Source organism: Neomonachus schauinslandi, chromosome 8 (genome assembly GCF_002201575.2).
Source record: "Neomonachus schauinslandi chromosome 8, ASM220157v2, whole genome shotgun sequence".
Classification (NCBI taxonomy): Eukaryota; Metazoa; Chordata; class Mammalia; order Carnivora; family Phocidae; genus Neomonachus; species Neomonachus schauinslandi.
The window spans coordinates 106,408,857-106,429,719 of record NC_058410.1 but is presented as its reverse complement, the minus strand read 5'-3'; the positions used below and the strand labels follow the sequence as shown (position 1 = coordinate 106,429,719).

At 56.0% G+C, this 20,863-nt stretch overlaps 1 long non-coding RNA gene across 1 annotated transcript; it reads left to right on the top strand.

The window, feature by feature from the left end:
- Positions 1 to 9,950: 9,950 nt before the first annotated feature.
- Positions 9,951 to 20,282, top strand: LOC110582187. Its single transcript, XR_002480428.1, has 3 exons — positions 9,951 to 9,971; positions 19,599 to 19,854; positions 20,102 to 20,282. It is a non-coding gene; the product is annotated as an uncharacterized LOC110582187 (long non-coding RNA).
- Positions 20,283 to 20,863: the final 581 nt, after the last annotated feature.

The following is a 20,863-nucleotide window of genomic DNA, read 5'->3' as shown; positions in this document are numbered from 1 at the left end:
GGTCACCAGGCTGAGGAGGCCGTCCATTCCATTTCTGCCTCCTTGCAGTACAACCGAAGGCAGATGGCCTCCTCCCTCTGAGACCTCAGGTCTCCGCATCTGTACAATGGGGATAACACAACCTCTGCACACCGCTGCAAGGGGAGTGGGGCCAGGCGGACCGGCGTGGGCCTCTGGAAGAAGCCGACAGGGCCCCAGAGGTGGTCTTTGTGGATGAGAGGGTGGGCACTGGAGAGGAGGGGGAGGGACACGGAGCTCCTGAGTACCTCTCGCCCTGCTTACTTAACAATAAGCGCGTGATTTAATGCGGCCCGTAAATCCTTTTCCGCTTCGGCCTCTCAGCTACCGCACCACAGGCTCAGAATTCAGTTTTAAACAAGTCTGGGATTAGGGCTGCAGCTGTGAGATGCAGGGGATGTCTGTGTGTGGCGGGGTGCACTGGCCTGGGGGGGCCGGCCACGCTGCTTCCTACGCAGGGACCGGGAATAGGGGGTGGGCGTGATGTCTGCTGGGCTAGGAAGGAGGATGGCGCAGCAACTATCTCAAGAGAGGTCTCGCGCCCTGGGGAGGGTTGGGGCCTTGCAGAGGGGTCCCCAGAACCACAGAATCTCAGGGCTGGGAGGGACCCCAGGCTTCATCATGCCACCAGGCCCTGGGCTGTACCAGGCAACTTTGGAAAGGGAGGGGGGAGGATGGGAAGCCACAATGGGTCATCACTGGTCTCACTTTCCATATATGAAATGTCTTTGAAGCAGAGCCTGCTTCTCAGTTCCCATGAGGCTTTGTCTGGTGTTTCAGCTTTTCAGAGAGCTGGGAGCCAGGGTTGGAGAGGGACCCTGGAACCCTAGCTCAAGATGAGGATGAAGACAAGTGCAGCTGTGGGAAGCAGTCTTCAGACCTGGGAAAGGCTTCCCGTGGAGCCGGAGTGGGTGTCTGCAGGGTCACCCCACCTGGCAGGATTAATACCAGCGGGGGAGAGGCCACCCAGATCAGACAGCCCAGAGCCCCAGCTTCGTGGCAGGAAGGGTGCCGCCCTGGGAAGGAAGAGCGCAAGATCCCCGTATGGAAAGAGAGCAGCTGAGGTGGGTATCGCCACGTGGCTGGTTGCTACAGAGGAGAGTTGGCATCCCTGAGGGGGCAGCAGGTTTCAGATTTAAGAACCTGCACGGCGATGGCCCCACTCTGCCTGCCCGGCTCGGACCCTGGCCTCACACTATCAGCGGTGCGTGGGCAAGTTACTTCATCTCTCCAAGGCAGTGACCATGAGGGTTAAAGAAGATAATAATTCAAGAAATGTTTGTCCCACTCCCCCAGAAAGGGTCTTGGAAATTCTGCAGTGCATAGAAATGGAACCTTTCCCCATGAGCTAGTCTGTTCCGAGGCATAGTGGGATGTTTGTCCCAGGGTATGATGGTGGGATGTTTGCCCTATAGACCGTTGACTCCTTTCTACACTAGCTAGACGTCCTTCCCTCAGCTCCCAGGACACCCTGTGCTTTGTGATTTCCTTGACTTCTTCCTCTACCTACTCTGGAGAGAGAGGGCCCGGGATCTCATCCACCTCTTTGGTCCCTGCTACCACCTTCACCTGCAGATCCTATCTCTAGCCTCACCTCTGTCCTGGACCCCTCCCTCCACCCCTCGCCCAAGCCAGACCCACTCCTTCTCTGATTTCCTTGCTCACCCATGAAGTCAGCCCAGCCGCGACTCCTGAGCTCCATCACCAGACAGCCGTCACGGACAAGGTCCCATCAGTTCCGCCTTCCAAATCTCCCGGGTCCTCCTAGGCTCTCTTCCTCCTCACCAGAGCTGCTTCCTCTATCTGATTCCTCACAGCTTCTCTGGCATTTCATCCAGTCCCCCCTATACCCACCCCCATCTATCCCCAGCAGGTCACGGATGAGTTGCTTAAAATGAACATTGTGTCATACTTTAAAAAGCTCTGACAGTTACCACTCTGGCCTACACTCCTCACATTTTCCTACCTCTGTGCCATGGTAGAAGCTTTTTCCTTTGCCTAGAATACTTTCCTCCGCTTCTCCAACCCACAAAGTGCAGCCTCAGTGGAGCCTCCATCATTTCCTCAGGCTCGTTCCCTGTCCTAAAACCCTCCAGTGGTCCTTCTAGGCCTCCGGAAGCAAGTCCTGGGTCATGGTCCCAGGAGGCCTCCAAGACTGTCTTAAAGGGGTAACTGAAGGGAGTTGGATGCTGGGCTCTTTACAGCGATGTGAACAGAGCTGAGGGAACCAACACGGGATGGAGCCAGCGACTGGCCTGAAAGAAACAGGGAGGCAGCTGTAGCTTCTAGAGAGGGGTCATCTGCGGCCATAGATAGAGGGACACAACTCCCTGCCCAGCTGTGGTCTAGCAAGACTGCTAGGGGGCCTCTCTCTCTTCCCCTCCTGAGATTACCTCCTGGTGCCTCCCATTGGCTCCATTCAACGAAGCCAGAGGGCAGGGGACCTGGGGTGATACAACCCGTGGGAGCCAGCCTCCCCAGAGAAGGGTGGAGAATGGACCTGGGGGAGAATAGCCATCGTGGGCCCCAGCTCCCGGTGTAGTTGACTTGGCGCTCGGGCCCCAGCCCACCTCTAAGTGGCATGCCTTGCACACCCTCTAGCACTCCAGTGGGCCCCCGAACCCGCAGTGCCCCAAATTGCCAAGCCTTTACCTTTGCAATGCTGTTCCCTGGGCCCTTTCCTGCTTCCTGTGTTGGCTGAGACCTGCTCATCCTTGGACTCTCAGCTGTGGTTGTGCCTCTGGCCCGAGGCCCTGAGTCTGTGCTTCCAAGGCCCCCTGGGCCCACCTTCATCAGGCACTTAACTCTCATTGTCCCAGTCTCTTCACTCACCCTGAGGACTGTGTTTCAAAAGTGCTTATTTGCTGCCCTCCTTGTGGTAGGTGTTCACTGAAATGCTTCTGGAACCGAATCCTAGCGCCTGTGCCTCTGGAGAAGGCTCATCTTCTGGCCCCAAGACCGCCATCTCCTCGAGAGCAGGAAACAAGTCTAACTCCGTTCGGTATCGCCCTAGCGCCTGATGCAGTGGCTTTTTCAATAAGGTTTGTCGATTGCTCGTATGAAGGAATGAATGTGTGGGAGGCAAAGCAGACAGAAAGAGGGGGACAGGCAGACCCTGTGCTCCGAGAGTTCAGGGGAAGACATTGCTCCTAGCTACGGAGAATCAGGGAAGACTCTTAGAGGGCTAACTTGGAGCTGGCCCTGAAGGATGAAATCGTGAGGAGGGGCTGGGAGAAGCACTTCCAGGCGGGGCATGGCATGGCCGAAGGGCCTGAAGGATGGCGGAGGGTCAGGAGAGACGTGAAGGGGGCCACCTAGCTTCCTGGGCTTTCCTCTGGGCAGTCTGTCCCTCTCTTTTCCTCCTGCTTCTCTTCCCATTCCTGCCCCACCTCCTCCAGGAGTCCTGTGATATCTGCCCCTCTGGGTGCTCCTGGACTCTGGGGCTCTGCACCCCCAAGTGTAGCGCCCCTCCCCCTCTGCCCGGCCTGAGCTGGCTCCAGAGGCCGGTGTTCCCGTGTTCTCCCCCTGCCCCCGCTTCTTTGGGCCCTGGCTGGGAGCCTCTGAGGGCTTGAGCTGTGAGTTCGAGTTTGGACAGGAGCCTGCTCATCCCCCAGTGACGTGTTGGGGCTGTCTGGGCCACAGGGAGCCAGACGTGAAAACCGCCAGTCAGCGGAGCAGGGTGGCCGGCCACAGTGCGCCAGCCTGGGTGCCCGCCCTGCCCCTCCTGCCCCTCCCTTCCCTGAGGGATGTCCCCAGTGGACTGGCCAGTGGCCCGAGGCTCCAGGGGAACATGCTTTTTGCAGGCTGTGGCTGAAGGAGGATGAACCCGCTGTCCTGCCAGCTCTGTGTGGCGAAGAGGGAGGTGCCCTTTGCCAACCGGCACCCCATGGGACGCCAGCCCCAGGGAGAGTGACCGAGGCTCTGGCCTCTACTCCCTAACCCACTGGTCCTTTTCCCCTTGGGGCCTTTGATGGGAAGGCCAGAGCTTCCAGGACTGGGGGGACTGACTCCCAAGAGGGTGTTCACAGGCCTGGGCTCAGGCCTGGGAAAAGCCCATGCGGATGGAGGCCACTGACTTCTAGGGTACAAACCAGCTGGCAGACTGTGGCGGGGCAGAGAGAGGGGGCACCTTCCATGGCCCTGGTGCTTGGGGCCCCTGAGGGCCCATTGTGGCTGAGAGCTGAGGCCGGGGGTGGGGAAAGAGGCCAGAGAGGCCCCAACAGATCCTCCCAGGCCTCCTCCTCTGCCAGCCCCTCCCCCCAGCCCTCCCAGGCCTGAGGGCAGGCACCCAAGGGAAAGGGGCCCTCAGCCCGCTCCAGTGATGCAGACAGAGGCCTCCTCTGAGAGGGGCCAGGCGTGGAGGAGTGGGCACCAGGGGGTGAGGCTGTCTTAGGGGGTGAGGAGTCTGAACTGGGCTTGCTCCCCACTGGTGGAAGGCAAACAAAAACAGAGCTCACTCTTACCCTCCACAGGCAGCCCCCCTGCAGTGAGGTCTACTTCCCTGGCTGTTGGTTTTCCTCCAGAGTAAGAAAGAGAATCAAGACAAGGATCCCATTTCCTTCAGATTCGCTTATTGCTTCAATCTGTCTCTCCCTCGGTGTTTGCCTTGTTTGTTCCTTCCTTTTTTCGTTCAGTAAATAAATGTATCTCAGTACCTGACAAGTACTTGGCCTTTTGCTGGGTAAGCTCTGGGGGCTCTGAAGAAGTGGGAAATGAGAGTTCCTAACCTTTAAAAAAAAAAAAATTTATTTATTTGAGAGAGACAGAGAGCACAAGCCCGGGGAGCAGCAGAGGGAGAGGGAGAAGCAGGCTCCCTGCCGAGCAGGGAGCGCGATGCGGGGCTCGATTCCAGGACCCTGAGATCATGACCTGAGCTGAAGGCAGACGCTTAACGACTGAGCCACCCAGGTGCCCCTTTTTTATTTTTTAAATTTTTATTTATTTATTTATTTTAAAGATTTTATTTATTGACACAGAGAGAGACACAGCGAGAGAGGGAACACAAGCAGGGGGAGTGGGAGAGGGAGAAGCAGGCTTCCCGCCAAGCAGGGAGCCCGGTGTGGGGCTCGATCCCAGGACCCTGGGATCATGACCTGAGCCGAAGGCAGACGCTTAACGACTGAGCCACCCAGGCGCCCCAATTTATTTATTTTTTTTAAAAATATTTATTTATTTATTTGACAGAGAGAGACACAGCAAGAGAGGGAACACAGGCAGGGGGAGTGGGAGAGGGAGAAGCAGGCTTCCCGCCAAGCAGAGAGCCCAATGTGGGGCTCGATCCCAGGACCCTGGGATCATGACCTGAGCCGAAGGCAGACGCTTAACCAACTGAGTCACCCAGGCGCCACCCCCCCCCACCTTTTTTGGGAGCAAAAATCTTCCTGATGAGTGATGACCAGACTACACCCCCTCTCTCAGCAAACTGCCTATGTCACCAGCCTGGGTTAACAATTCCTAAATGCTACCAGCCTCGCGGGGGAGGCAGACATGAAACTGAGAACTAAACACAGTGTGAGAGATGCTAAATGAGTTTGATTTCTGACTTACTTAGTCTCTTACCTCTTTGAACCTGGGTTTCTTCAGCTTTGAAGGGGGAATACTTATATCACCTCCCTGTGTCACTGTGGAGAATGAATGAAACAAACTCTAGAAAGGGCCTAGCAGTGTCTGGTGTATATTAAGTGTTCATGTATATGAATCCTCTTTCCCTCTTATCCCTAGGTCCCTAGGAGATCGGCACTATTATCACTCCATAGTACGGAAGAGGAAACTGAGGCACAGCAAGGTAAAACAGTGTCACACGGCTGATAGCAAAGCTGGGATCTACACCTCCTTGGTCTGGCATCAGGGTCTTTGCTTTAAGCCACCACTCTGTATTGCTTTTCTAGAGCGGCTCTGTTTCCTCGCCATGGAATGAGCCTCTAAGTCCCACTCAGCTTCTTGCAGATCACTTCTGTTGGAACAAAGGATCCAGGAGAGAAAATGGAAGTCCTAGAGAAAATGTTCTGCCTTTCCTAAAAATACAAGTTCAAGTTTAAGCATCGAAGCAAGGAGGGGAAGGAAGTCTCCAGAGGACCAACTTTAAGGAGTGGTAGGGACATCAGCCTGGAGCTAGTAGAGCTAGGTTCGGGTTTTGGTTCTGTTACAAAGCCACCTCTCTAGGTGGTGGCAAGAATAAGATCTATAAAAGCGCTTTGAGGCCTTGTGTGCCTTCCATGGCCTGACCAAGGGCCAGCCCTATACCAAGGCCTCACATCCGGCTCTTCCACAGACTGGGAGCTCCACCAGGGCAGGGCCGGGTCTGCGCTTTGCTCCCAGCTCTTGGCCCCCTTGCTGGCCCATGTAGTGCTCTATAAATGCTTGCTAGATGAAGAAACCAAAGAGGCACCTCCCGAATGTCAGACCTTTACACCAAGAGACCTCCTTTCCTTTTCCCGTTCTGGGGGCCTGATACCTCCCTGTCCTGGGATTTCCAGGACAGCAGCCAGAGTTGCCAAAGGGACATTTTTTGCCAAGGTCCAGGAGGAGCACCTGCCTAAGCCACCCTGACCTCCCCCTAGCCCTCTCAATCCTGAGTATCCTAGCCCTCAGGGTGCCTAGCAATGCCCAGAGCCTGCTGGACCCAGACCAAGTCCCACAGCCCCCAAGGCACAGACAGGTGGCCTGAGAGGGACCAGGTCATTTCAGTTTCACACAAAGAAACTGCCAAAGTTTTTCTCTGAACACACTGGCCTTCTACCCACAGTCTCCCAGGGACCTATCCGGGAGAGCAGGAGTGCGTGTGGCTGAGCCCTCTCTCAGAATTTCATTTCGTAAAGTGCACCTTATATTCTAAGCCATGAGGTCAGTGGTTAGTTAAAGAGATCTATGGTGAATCCCTTTGTAAACTGGGGAGAGAATTCCTTGAGGGAACCTTTGTACACATCTAGATTTGCTTAAAGGAAAGCAAAAACTTGCCCCAGGCTTCCTGTTTCACAGAAGGGGAAACCAATGTCTTGAGGGTCCAAGCACCTTGCTGGGTGGGGGAGAATCTGAGTGGGGAGGAGGCCTGTCCCCCTGGGAGGAGCTGGGAAGGAGGGAGATTCTATGGCCCGGCAGGCAAGAGCCGGGGATGGAAAGGGGGGGCCTGCGCTGCCACGTGGGAGTGCCAGCAGGGGTGAACCAGGACAGCCTGCCCCAGCTGAGGACTGGCCAGAAGTCTGCTTATCTGACAGTCCAGTTTGGGTCGTTGGACCTCCATCCACGTGGATAAGGCAGCACCAGCTTTGTTGAGCAGCATTGCGTATACCAGGGTCTGAGCCAGTGCCCAAAGCAGTGCCTGACAGAGCGGGGCTCGGCTGGTCATTGCTGGATAATCACCCAGAATGTCTAGAATGGAGTCCTCTGCTCGGCAGATGGTTATTAGTGAAGGAATAAGTTGCGTATGCAAAGCCCTAGGGTTCCATGGGTGTTTCTTGATCACCCTCTGTAGGCTTAGGGCAATACTTGGTGCTGCTGGGGGAGGGGTGTTGCCTGTGGATGGGGGTAGGTAGTGGAATAATCAGGAAGCACGGTCAGTCCTCAGCCTGAGGAGGGCCCTCATCTGCAGGAGGGGGCTGACATATCCTGCCCCAGAGAATTTGAGGTTAGAGAACACGGCGGTAGAAACAGCAGAGTACATAAAAACTCCAGCTCTAGAATTGCTCATTCTTTAATTCATTTGTTTGACAACTATTTATTAAGCACCTACTATCTCCCAGGCACCAGTTTAGGCTCTGGGGATATAACAATGAAAAAAAATGGATTAAACCCTCTTCCTTCATAGAGCTCACATTCTGGTAGGAAGAGATAGTAAAAAACAAGATAAACGTGTGCATACACATGTCAGTAGCCAGAATTGCTCTGAAGAAGCAGAAAGCAGGGTGGGGGGCGGGGACATAGAGAGGCGATGGTGGGCTATTTTATGCAGGAAGGGCAGGTAATGCTTCTCTGAAAAAGTGACATTTGAGCAGAAACCTGCTGGAATGAGTCCTGTGGATATGCAGGGAAGAGCATTTTAGGCAGCAGGAGCAGTGGGTGCAAAGGCCCTGGGGCAGGTGTATGTTTGTTGTGTTGAAGAAACAAGCGAGGCTGGAGTGGGATGACGGGGTGTGTGGAGGGTCTGAGTTCAGGGACGTAGCAGGGGAGCAGGCCACGTGGGGCCTTGGCAGTCATAGGACAACCACGTTTCCCGTGGGCAGACGAGGGATATGATCTGACTCACACTTTAACAGGCCCACTGTGGCCAACGTGTAGAAAATTCACTATAAGAGACCAGGTGTGGGTGGAAGCAGGAGACCATTGCGAGGGCCCCGCAGCGGTCCAGGCAAGAGGCGATGGTGGCCGAGATAGCTGAGAGTAGTGGCCATGTGAGTAGAGGACAGAAAGCAGTGGGATTCCAGCTCTGCAGCTTTCTAGCTGTGTGCCCTTGGGCAGATTACTTAACCTCTCTGGGCCTCTATTTTCTCATCTAGAAAACAAGGTTGATAAAAATATCCACCTACTTACCTGGTGGGATTTTTGTGATGCTTGCACGAGGCATAAGCCCAGTGCCAGGCTCATACTTGGGGCTCCCTCAGGGACAACTCTTAGTCATTATTAACTCCCAGGAACCCAGTGCCCCGGGAACCACATATTCATAGTGGAATTAACAGAGCCCCAAACCCCCTGGAAAAAGAAGTGAGGGGTCAGTTGGCTTAGCGGGGAGAGAGCTTTAAACGTGTTTAAATCCCCAGGGTCTTAGGGCTCAGGAGGCTACTGTCCTCTCCCTGCCCGTCTCTTGCTCCCATGCCCGGGGGCAGAGGTGCCCTTGGCCTCTTGTTTATTTGTTTGCCTTTTACCTGCGTTGAAGTTTCAGCTGAGAAACCGGCCCCACCAGTTGCCGGGCCCAGCATCCCCTCCCCCCAATGGGCTTCCAGCTGTCCTGCAAAGTCCACAGTGCCCAGGAACAATGCAGGGGAGGGGACAGCTGGAAGTCTGACAGCCCTGTGCTCCCTGGCAAGCACGTGACCCCGGGGGGATGACTGTTGGAAGTAATGATGGGGAACAGACCCAGGGAAGGGGGAGGACTAGGGAGGAAACTCAGGTCTCTGGGCAGGTGCTGGGGGCCGTGGTGCCTGCAGGACTGGCTCTCCCGGCTCGGGACCCGGCCATGGCTCTGCCAGACAAGGGATGGCTCTCAGGACAGCTGGGGACATTTGCCTGCCCTGGAGGACATCGGCCTAGAAGCCTGAAGGGACAGGCCCAGAAGGGGCTGGTCTAGCCCTGCTGCACCCGTTTATTGATTCCCTCTTTCATCTATTTATTCCAAATACTGAAGTCTACTGCGTGCCTCAGCCTGGGCTTAAAAATTTTCCTCCTACAAGGAACGTTTCTTAGAGAAAGTGAGAGGAGAGAGAGGAAGTGACTTTTCCAAGGTCACATAGTAATTTTCTGCAAAGCCCTTCCAGGACTCCTGACTCCCTGTACAGTGCTCTGACCAGTAAGTGCCCCTAATGCTCTGGCCACCTCTTGGGTGGCAGAGGCCAGCCTGTGCCTGTCTCTGGGAGCTCCTGCCTTAGGGCATCTACATCTGCCCGGTTACCTGGGAGGGGGCGGGTGTGTGTGTGTGTGTGTGTGTGTGTGTGTGTGTGCTGTGCCCTGTTCAGGGCCATAAAAGCTAGAGGACGTGTCTCCAGCCTGGGGGGTTTTGTGTGTGTGTGTGTGTGTGTGTGTGTGTGTGTGTCCTGGACCAGCCGGGGAGGGGTGGCGCCTCTCAGCCATGTGGCTTCAGCCTACTCAGGGTCATCTCCCTAGATCAGTTTTTAAGTGGGAATGGATTTGTCTGCCAACTTGTCAAGGTCACTGTGGGGAACACGAACATGTTTTTCTAAAGCCCTCCCTCCCCCCCAACAGACAGGAGCAGTGCAGGTCAAAGCAGGGATGGGGGCGAGAAGGTGAGTTCCTGGTTCCTGGGCTGGGCATCTGGCTTGGCAGCTAATAAGCCTGTCACTTCTGGGAAGTGTGTGGCTGTGGGTAGTGGGGGCTGTGGGGAGAGCCACCCTACCCTTGGGGAGTCTACTCAGGGAGACACAAATGCTGCCCGTGGGGAGTCCCCAGGCTCCTAAACCCAAGGGCTTAAATTCGGAAGAGTTTATCCAGTGGTTCTGTGGGCCCCACTGGCCCCATGGCACCCCAGAAATTGGTGTGTGAGCTAGGCACCTACCCTAATCTCCAGCTCAAAAAGGTAGGAGGCCTCCGCCTCTGGCCATAGAGACTGACACACACAGGGTCTCCCGGCCCCTCCATACCAGATGGCCAGGCCTGCTCTGTCTTTACACCTCTGGTCCCCATGCAGCTGTGTGTCCAGTTCTGTCTAGTCTCGCTCCTTCGGCACCGCTTCTGGAGTCAGGGTTGGGGGGGCGTGGTGGGACCCAGCAGTGACTTCCATGAGACTATCACTCTAGGGGAGTGCCCCATAGACAGCCCTGTGCACGGCCACCGCTCACATGCACACACACACACACACACACACATCGGCCTCTCTCAAGTCCCCGTGTTGCTGGACACTCAGAATTATGGATCCAGCCACCCAAGACCACATGCTGACTGTTGCCCCCAGAATAGGCCCGTGGTCCAGCCTGGGCAGCCCCATCCTTCCTCATTGCCCTCAGCATCTGTGTCCAGGTGGCTTTGGGCCTCAGGCCGCACCCCACAAGGCTCTTCTCCTTGTTGTAGGCTCTGGCACTGCCAGCCTAGCCGAGAGAGATGCCCAGAGCCTGCTTTGTATCCGGCCCAGCCTCCCGGTGCTGGGGAGGGTGGTGGGAATAGTGCTGAAGGTCAAGGCTGGGGCCAGCGGGGCCTGGGAAACTGCAGAGTCCACGGTGGGTCAGGAGGGCCCAGCCTCTGTTTGTTGACCCTGAGCTGTGGACATAGGAGAAAGCACCACATCCCTTCCTGCATCTCCTCCCTGGGCTGCGTTCTGCCCTCCTCCTGTCCCTGGTGCCCTGTGGTCACGGGCCCTGCCCCCAGCCAACGACCCAGGCTTCTCCCCTTCTTGTCCATTTCCCCGCTCTCCGGCCACCCCACTCCAGGCCCACTCCAAGGGGGGCTTACATGTAAAAATATCCCAGCTTTTTTTAAGCTTGTTATCTACTATTTTTATCAGATGGTCCAAGCAAAGCATGGCCGAAAAAAAGGGAAAATCATACAGCAATGTTTGCCAAGCTCAGTAGAAATAGAAACGGGTGGGCTATTTTTAACAAGATGAATACCCCTGTCCTCTGAGGTCTCCCCTGGCCCCACACCAGCATCCTTTGTCTCTCTGCCTGGACAGCAGATTTTAAAATACGCCCACAGTCACCAAACCACTAAATGCACCCAAGACGGTGACTGAGGCACTTGGAGCCAAGGAGGACCATGGGGGGGTATTTTTTCCCTTCTCCTTGCCTCCCCTGAAGGAAATCACACTCTTTTGTTTGAAAAACCTTCCAGGTTGGTTTTCGAGGCCTTTTCCTGGTTGTCCCACTCCCACGGGAACAGCAGAGGTTACTCTGAAACATGCAGTGGTTTGGGCAAGAGTGATCCCAGAGGCCTGGTATGGCCCGCGGTGGTTCCTGTGCCGGGCTGTGGCGGAGCACTCACAGAACGAGCCCGCAGCAGCCAGGCCCCGCGGAGCAGAGGGGGGGGAGACGTGGGGGGTGCGGAGGACTGCCTGAGGTGGGAGGCACAGAGGGTGGTCTTCACTGGGCCTCTCTGCTTGGCCACGGCAAACCTGACGGCTAGCGGGTCCTCTGAGCTGCAGTCTGCACAGAAAAGAGTCACACACCTGTCGCCGTGGGAAGCCACTTCTCGTGGGCCGAGCAGCACGGGAGACTTAGGGAGAGAGTGAGTCACAGCCTCTATCCAGGCCTCCGTGTCCCCCTGTGTACCAGGAGGGGCCTGCTGGACTCTCCCGGGCTTTGGGGATGTGTGGTTGGGAAAGAAACGGAAAACAGAAACAAAAGGTAACATGCTCTTAGGGGAGGCATTGAATGAAACACTTTCTATCCCATTATTATTCCCTGACTTAATCTTCACCCCAACTCTGTGACTGCTCTCTGCTGAAGTTTACAGAGCATCCCTCTTCCCTGGTGGCTGGAGGGAACACCCAGGGAAGGCCTCGAATCATGTGCCCATCCTGGGGCCAATCTTTCTGGCCAAGGGGATGGGATCCTGTGATTGGCCGTCTCTGATCCCAGGCCTTCCCTGCGGCCAGTCCCAGGCTCATGGGGATAGCAACTGCAGGTAGCAGGGGGACTGACGCTGGGGAGATGGGGGGGGGGGGGCTGGGCAGAGAGACTGGGAGCGCCCCCTACAGGTGGTGGAGCTGGGCACTGACTCCAAACACCCTTCTCCCATGCCCTCCTGGGGACCCTGTTCGGAAAGGTATTCTGCTACAGGTCCGGGCAAAAGGAGGGAGAAGTGGGTCCCGGGCAGGAGGAGGTGATGAGGGCCCGAGGGCCCCAGGTATGACTCTGCTTCAGGCATTCCGGATCCCTGAGCCCCCCTCCCCGCCATGCCAAGCTCGATCTGGTTTCCAGGCCTTTGTCCTTCTAGCAGCAATACTGCCCCCCACCTCCCCTTCTCCATTTCCTAACCTCCCATACATTTAAAAAAATTTATTTAAATTCAATTAATTACCATATAGCGTATTATTAGTTTCAGAGGTAGAGGTCAGTGATTCATCAACCTTATATAATCCCCAGTGCTCATTCCATCACGTGCCCTTCTTAATGCCCGCCACCCAGCTACCCCATTCCCCCACCCCCTCCCTTCCAGCAGCCCTCAGTTTAAAGACTCATCTCAACGGCCCCTCCTCAAGGAAGCCTTCTCCCTTTCCCAGGCAGGATAGGGACTCCGGAACCCCTGCCCCTAAACCGTAGCGTATGGTGACTGCCTGCCACGTGCTTGCCAGGGACCAAGGCCTACTCGATCTGTTCCCACAGGGCCCAGCACAGGGTATGAGTGCAGAAAACGTCTGTGGAGTGGATGGAAGGGGGGAGAGACAGAGGAATGGGGACTGAGAAAGAAAACTGAGAAGAGAATGGGGTGGAGGGCTGGGGGAGGGGGAGAAAGGAAGTGCAGTCACAGGCCAGGGCTCAGGAGGGCATGTTCGGAGGGGAGGGAGGGCCTGAGCACAGGCGGGTTCTCTGATCCCAGAGGCTCTGGCCCGGGGCCGTACTCCTGGGGGGGACAGTGTCATTAGTGGATAGACGCCACCTGCTTGTTACTCAGTAGTGTCTGTCGACTGACTAACTATTGTGTGCCTGGCACTGTGCTGGGCACAGGGCCTCTCTTCTCTGCCGGCTGCCCTAGGAAGGGGGATCAGAGTGATGGGGAGCAGGGCCCTCATAGTCTCCCGCAGCCCTGAGGAAATGGATCTGCCTGTTTCTGGACAGTGGGTGTGTACCCCCACCTTTCCCGGGGTGCCTAGGTCGGCGTACTTCTCAGAGACATTGCATGGCAGGGACACCACTAGAAGCCATGAGGGCCCTTTCAGCCATGCCCTGCTGGAGTCTTGCCCGCACCCCCACCCCCCGCAGGACGCCCCGGAGGGGAGCTCCCACTCAGGCTGGCCCCTCATGCCACTCTCACCAGAAGGAAGGATGGAGATGGGGAGAGGAGGGGGTCAGCCGGCCAGCTGCTGCCCAGCCTGATAATGAATCGTCCCAAAGTTTGCTGCCCCGTCTGAATAGCTCTGCTTTTGAAAGGGGTTTGTGACAAAGGGTACATTGAATGTCCGCCACTAGACAAGGAGGGCCGCCCGCACACATACACAGGGGAAGCCCCTTTGGGAGACTTCGAGAGATGGCGAGAGGGATCCAGATAAGGAGCAGCATTCTGTCGCTGAATCTGCCTGCTGGGCTTGGCTGGGTTCTCCTTCTTTCTGACTCTGGGACTGAAAGGGCTCTCGCCTCGGGTGTATGAGGTGGCAGCCGATCTCCTTGGTGGTGTCTGTGGCCCAGGGACCAGCTGAACTGGGGTGGGGGTCCGGGAGGGGGTGGAGCAGAGCTGGCTCACAGAGGGCATCTGGTTGTTTAGTTGAGAATGTAGAATGCTGCTGCCCTGTGCTGGACACTCCCTTCTCCTGGGATCCTGATGGTCGGGACGCTCCCCAGGCCTCCTCAAGACCCCAGCCCAAGTAGACTACATTCCTAGAGGCCAGGGTCTCTCTGTCCTGCCTGTCTGGGGCCCCCCACACCTCCTGGCAAAGCAAGTGGCCGAGGGTGGGGGCCCTAGTGCTCACGGTTCTGGAATTGATTATGATTTTGTTTGTTCAGAAATTATTGGGAACAGTATTTTCTGTTGATTCAATTTAATGTGCATGTGCATATGCATATTTGGTTTTCTCCACCAAAAAATCTGGCTTTGCAGAACCTCGGTTTGTGGCCCCACCTTTAGTCCTGAAGTCATTTGTGTATTTATTCAGCAGATTTGTTTTACGAGCACGGGATGTGCCAAGCAATGGCTGAACATCTGGAGACCCAAGGGCTTCCCTCACGCGATGGGCCATCCCGGGCCCAATTCCTTTGAATGGGAAAAAGGGATTGGACAAGAAATATCCCCGAGATCTCCCTTGATGAGCCTGTAAGGACAAACAAATCATGGCTGTCCTGGGTCTATAGCCATACCACGTCACAGGACATTCTCCGAATGCCTATTTGGGGGCAGGAGCATGTCTGCTGTGACTTGGCCCATTAGCCCTGCATGCCACATCATCAAAATGTGTCTGTGCATGTCTGTGTGTGCTCCAGCCTTTCTAGAAGGGGTATCGAGTAAGAATCCTGACTGCCACAGTATGAGGATAATGGTAGTATCTCCATGGCAACTGACTTACTCTCCCCGTACCTTGGTTTCCTCATCTGTGAAATGGGGATAATGGGAGAGACTGCTTCACTGGCTTGTTGTCAGGTTAATACTGTAAAACACTTAAGACAATATTTTGCACATAGAAGGCACTCAGTAGATGTTAGCTATTACTACTACTACTACTATTACCACCTTAGAAGGCATCTTAGATCAAGTTCGCCAGAAGCAGACCTTGAGAGGGGATTCCTGGCTCAGTGATTTCCTAAGGTAGTGCTCCCCGGGGGACTGGGGACGAGGCAACAGGAACTGGGGGATGGGAGAGGAAGAGGCCGACAAGGGTGCAGCAGATGGCTTCAGCCAGGGTCCTCCCCATGAGAGATAAGGGAGATGGGACCTTGCTCGTCTGCACCCCAGTCATTGGCTAAGGGCCACTTTGGGGGGTGTAAACTTCCAGGTGCGTTGGGTTCTGCAGACAAAGCGGCTCCTCTAGCCTGGGGCAGTCACCCACGGAAGAGTGAACAGAAGGGAAAACCACAGAAGGTGGGGGAGGCACCCAGGCCCGATACAGAGACCTGGGGGAGCCTGGGAGACCCGAGGGGCACCAACAGTCCCCTCCACTGAGAGATACCATGAGGAACAAATGAGCAGGGCCTGTACGTGGCAGCCCGTGGTCAGTGGTAGCTCCAGTCTGTCTGCCTCACCAGCCATAGGTTGCTTTCGGTCCCAAGGCAGGGATTCCTTAGGGCCTGGGAGGGCCTAGGCAGGCCCAGAGCCTCATCTGTTTGTATAGGACAGTGACTCCCGCTCTGATCGAGGGACCAGCGAGAAGAGCCTGCCTACTCTGGCTGCCTCAGCGAGGCGGTAGGAGCCCTGCCAGCTCTGCCAGCTGACACAGCCTGCCCTGGATCTGCCCCCAGATGCTGGGAAGGAGGGAGAAGCCGTGTCAACGTTGACAACCACATGTTTCCCCTCCCGGACACCCTGCACCTGCTACTTCTTCCCTGCCCTCTGCCTGATTTCTGCTGTCCATCCCACTCACGTGGGCAGTCCTGCCCTGGGCATCCCCAGGCCCCACGGTGCCAGGCAGCTCTGACCGGGTGTTCCCCGGGGGAGATGCCCGCCTTGGTATCAGACGGAATACTGGAGAACATGGCAGGCCCAGCAAAATTGGCTTTGTGAAAAGTCCAGACCCTCTTGGAAAACTCCCACGGCCAGGGAGGCAGCGGTAGGAAGGCTGCCTGCTGGGGGTAACTCTAGAGGGAACTCCCCGCTGAGGATCACCAGAATAACCTAGTATCACCTACCATGTGTCATCACTATGTTTCAAACGGATCCCTCCGTAGGTACCATTTTATTTAAAACCTGCCACAGCGCTGTGAGGTCACTCCTTTTACAGGAGTGAATTAACGCTCGCGGGGGCCAAGTTTCAGACTAACTGACATCGTCAGCCCTTGGCCACCCTCTCTCCACAGCGGCTTCTGCTCACTCAGGATAAAAGCCTCCAGCCTCACATAGGCCCCCACGTCTTTGCCTGACCTGGCTTCCCAGGTGTCCCAACCTTCCCTCCTCCCATCCTCCCCTCGTTGTCCCCACTCAAGCCCACCAGCTACGTCTTGGCTGTTTAATTTGTAGCACACTAGCTCCTGCCTCAGGACCCTTGCACGGGCTGCCCCCTCTGCCTGGCAGGCTCTGCCCCCAGCTGCTGTGACTCTCTGTCTCTTCACGTCAGAGCTTCACGTCTCTGCTCCATCGTCACCTCCTGTCCCCCTACCTGCATTCTCTATTTCCTTTACTTTGCTTTCTTCTTATTTATTTATTTTTTATATATATTGATTTATGTATTGACTGTCTCTGTTCACTAAAACACAAGCCCCGTGATGGCCATGATTTGCCTCTGGTTCCCTGGTGTTTCAGGTCCTCTATCGGTGTGACAGGCAGTCCGTGCTCCATAAACATGTGCAGAATGATTGAAAGGTGCCAAGACTTGGCCTCAAAAGCTCTGACCATCCGGCATCTTAGGGTTGGCAGAGGGTGGCCGACGAGACCCTGCCGAGCCCTGGGTCTGTGGTTCTGTGCAGGCTCTCTTTTCTCACAGGCAGAGAGAACAGAGGACAGTGATCTTCAGGAGAGTTTGGCCCCAGGCATGTCCCCTCCTGCGCCCAGTTCTGTTCTGTGTGGCCACGAGTAGCCTGCCTCGGGCCCTGTTGCAGCCTCCTTCTCTGGGCGGCTCTGTCCTTGGCCAGCTTGTGCTCGCTTCCTTCCTCTTGACTCTGAGGCCTGGGGGAAATGCTGCCCTTTCTCTCTCAGCCTTGGATCCTTCCCGAGTTTTCAAGTCCAGAGGAGCTCAGCTGCCTCTAAACTCCACATCTAGAATTTCCCCCAAAAGGCCTCCTGCATCATCTGAATACTTGTTCACTCAAAATAATACTAACCAAGCATCTTGTATGTGCCAGGCACCCAGACAATGGGGGAAAGGACCCAATTTCCAGCTCTGTGTCGCTGCCAGCCCGACCTGGCCCAGGAGGCCTTATAATGGGCGCCTGGAGCAAGAAGGGGCTTGGGATACTGAGGCAGGGCCCAGAGCTGTCCTCCCTTTACTCCGCTTTCCTGCCAAGAATGTAGGGACAGGAGAGGGAGCCCCGAAAGGCAGCCCCACCCCACATCTACTCCCTTGGGGGAGAGAGGCAGCTTCTTGGGTCAGCTGGGTGGAGAGCCAGTCTTTCCGAGGAGGGAGAGCCAGCCGGGCATTTGGTTTGAGGGAGGCCTGCCAGCCTGCATCCTCTTCCTCGAACTCAATTCTGAGAAAGCCTTCCCTCTCCTGTCTTCCCCTGTCCCCCAGATGGTGACCTCCTTTCCCCCTGAAATGCCGAGCGCCTGCCCAGGGCACCTCCTCCAGGAATGCCCAGGATCCATGGCAGGGGTCTGGTTTCCCCCAACCCCCCATGTCTCCCCAGGAGAGAGGTGGGCAACTTCACCCCATGCTCTCAGAACCCAGGCCACAGGCTGCCACCTGCCCCACCCCACATGTACACAGGCTTCCTCATTCCAAGAACTCATAGACATTAGGCTTCTGTCCAGGTTTTTCCACGTCTTCACGGGCCACTGGCAACAAATCCTGGAAGGGAAAGAGAAATGAAGGTTTTCACCAGGCCAGCAAATCAGCGTCATGAGTATCCTGAGGAAGGACCCCGAGGAAGGGTAGCTACTCAAAACAGGCAAACCCACAAAAAGAGTCCCAAGTCTGGTGGGGTCCGTATGGCAGGAGTGGTATCTGGGCCTGATAAAAATCTCTAAAGGGCATCAACAGTTGACCATGAACTTCCTCTCTGGGCCTCAAAATCCTAGAAGGGCCCCCGAGTGGGTAGCAGTAGGATGCTTAATGTAGCCCCCTGAATGGCCTCGGGGATGCCTCCCCACCACTTCCTCCAGGAACAGGGGCCTCACCTGCAAGGCTGAGCCGGCATTCAGCAAGCTGGCCCTGCTGGGGAGTGCCCCCCTCCTGCCCCATCCCTTGCTCTTCAGGCTCCGTTCTGTCAGAGGATGTATTTAAGTTCCATATGGAGAAGCCCTAGCCCTGTCTGGTGGGCCTTCAGTGCATGCACCTTGAGCCCTTACTGCCTTCTCCTCGGATGTTGGGACCCCCACCCCGACCAAGATGACCTCAGGGGTAGGACCCCAAGCCCAGGAACAAGAGGCACCATTGGCAGCCAGTGCCCCGAGTTCACATCTTACATCCAGCCCATTCTAACTGTGTGACCAGAGTCACATGCTTCACCCTTCTCTGCCTCAATTTCCTCCTCTGTAAAATGGATGAAATGACAGACCTATTTCATATGACTGTGGTGAACTTAACTGGAATAATCCATGCAAAGCACTCAGAACAGGCCAGGCACCAAGTAGGTGCTCAATAAATATCACCTGTTGGTGTCCTGTCACCTGTTGACATTCCATCCTGAGCTGTGAAGGATTCTGGGATTGGGTCCAGGTAGGCTTTCTCCCCAAGATGACCTGATCCTTCAGGAGATTCACTAGGAGAAGGGGGCCCTCACAGCTGCCTCCAGGCCCCTGGGGGTTGTGGCTACTCTGGAAAGCCCCGACTCACCACACTGTTTGGTTTGGGTTTCTATTCCCAACACCGGTGAGAGGCCTGCTATTTATGGCCCCCACATCCAACCCCCTGGTCGGCCAGACAGTGCGTGGGCTGGGGACCACATGGCTGGCAGCCTGCTACCCCCACCCCACCCAGGCTCTCTGACCGGGGCATGTTTCACATGCTGGTCAGCCTGCTGGCTCAGCCGTAGCTTCCACAGCTCTGTCTGGCCCCCCAAGGGGAGAAGCAGAGATGGCAGGGACATGAGGGGTCATTGGTTTCTCCATCCCGGCCTCTGGGTTCTAGAAGGTCTCTTTGAGGGGAGGTGGGTTCTTGGGGCCCTGGGGATAATACACACATACCTCTTTCTATTTCCACCCTAAGAATGACACATTCTGCCTCTTGTAGCGTCTAGTTGGTTAAAACATGGGCTCTGGAGCCCAACTGCCTAGGTTCAAGTCCTCCTTCGAGGCCTCATTAGCCACCCTGCGCTAGTGCCTCAACCCCTTTGTGCCTCAGTTTCCTCAGTTGTAAGATGGAGCTAGTGCTCTCACCTTCGCCACAGGCCATCATGAGGGTCAAGGGGACTGGGACAGGTCAAGTGTTGAGCACTGGATCAAAGTCGCTCTTCTTATTCCTGCAGGGTCTGGTCCGGGATGGCAACCCTGGCCTTCTTCACGTGGCTCCTGCTCCTGGACTAGGCGGGCTTGCTGTCCCCTCTGTGCAGATGGAGAAACTGAGTCCTGAATGGGGGAAGGGACTTTGCCAAGGCCCCATACCTCGTGGAGCACTTCCCAGCCTACCGGCTGCCTCTTGATCTTTAACCGCTAGAGTCCTATCCCTGCCCCCCAACAAATAGATAAGGAGCTCCCAGCAAGAAAAGGTGGGGACCCTGACAGGTGTGCGTCCAGTGGGAGCCAGGCTGAGCTCACCCCCTGGGCCTGCCTGTCCCTTGGCCAGTGCCTCCAGCCTGCCTCCTCAGGACAGGGGCTATTTTTAGCATGTGGTGTTTGCCGGACAGTGGGGGATATTTGCAGAGGGTCAGTCTGCTGGTGTCCTTTGATTTCCAACTGGAAACAGCTCTCGGATGTGCAGCTGATTGGCTGAGAGCATGAGGCTTTGGCGAGCCTTTTCTCTTCTTTACAGAATGTGGCCGTTTCTCCTTCCCGTCCGCCCTCTTGCCAAGCCCACAGCTTCTGTTCCTGGCTCCCCGCCGCCAAGATGGTGACAGCTTTCCCAGGTCTGGTGGGATGAGCAAATTGGACAAAGTGTGGTTTCCTGGCCCTGGCCCGGCATCTTCCCTCCACTAATAAACCTGTGGCTAACCATCCGTGGCCTCGCGCTCCATGGGTTAGAGTACCACGCCAACAAGGCCAAGGTCACACTTTACCCCAACCAGGCCGACATTGCAGGGAGGTATGCTCTGTCTCATGGCCTTGGCCTGCCCCCGTTGCCAATGCAGCAGGGACTGGGGGCAGGCCGGGGAGGGCTACAGATCAGGGAGAATGTGTGTGGGTGTCTCTCTGCCCCCAGCCCCTGGAGGGCCTGACCGAGCTGGTCCACCTGCCCGCCAATGGGCAAGGCATGGAGCCAGGCACTTTCCTACGTGAAGGTTGGCACGTATGTTGGTGGGAAAACACTGAAGACCAAGAGAGTGCAGGCTGGCAGGCACCAGGCTACTGAGTCAGCCTTCTGAATTGGTTGGGGAGGACTCTGGAGAGGCAGCTGAGTGGCAGAGTATGATGGTTAAGTGAACAAACTGTGAGGTTCATTCAAATCCCTGTGGGACACTTAGTAGCCACGGAGTTATGGAAGGACTCTGTGCCTCAGTATCCCCATCTGTAAAATGGAGATACTCATAGACCTCTTACAAGGATGAACTGAGCTAAGGCTTGGAAGCACTTAGCA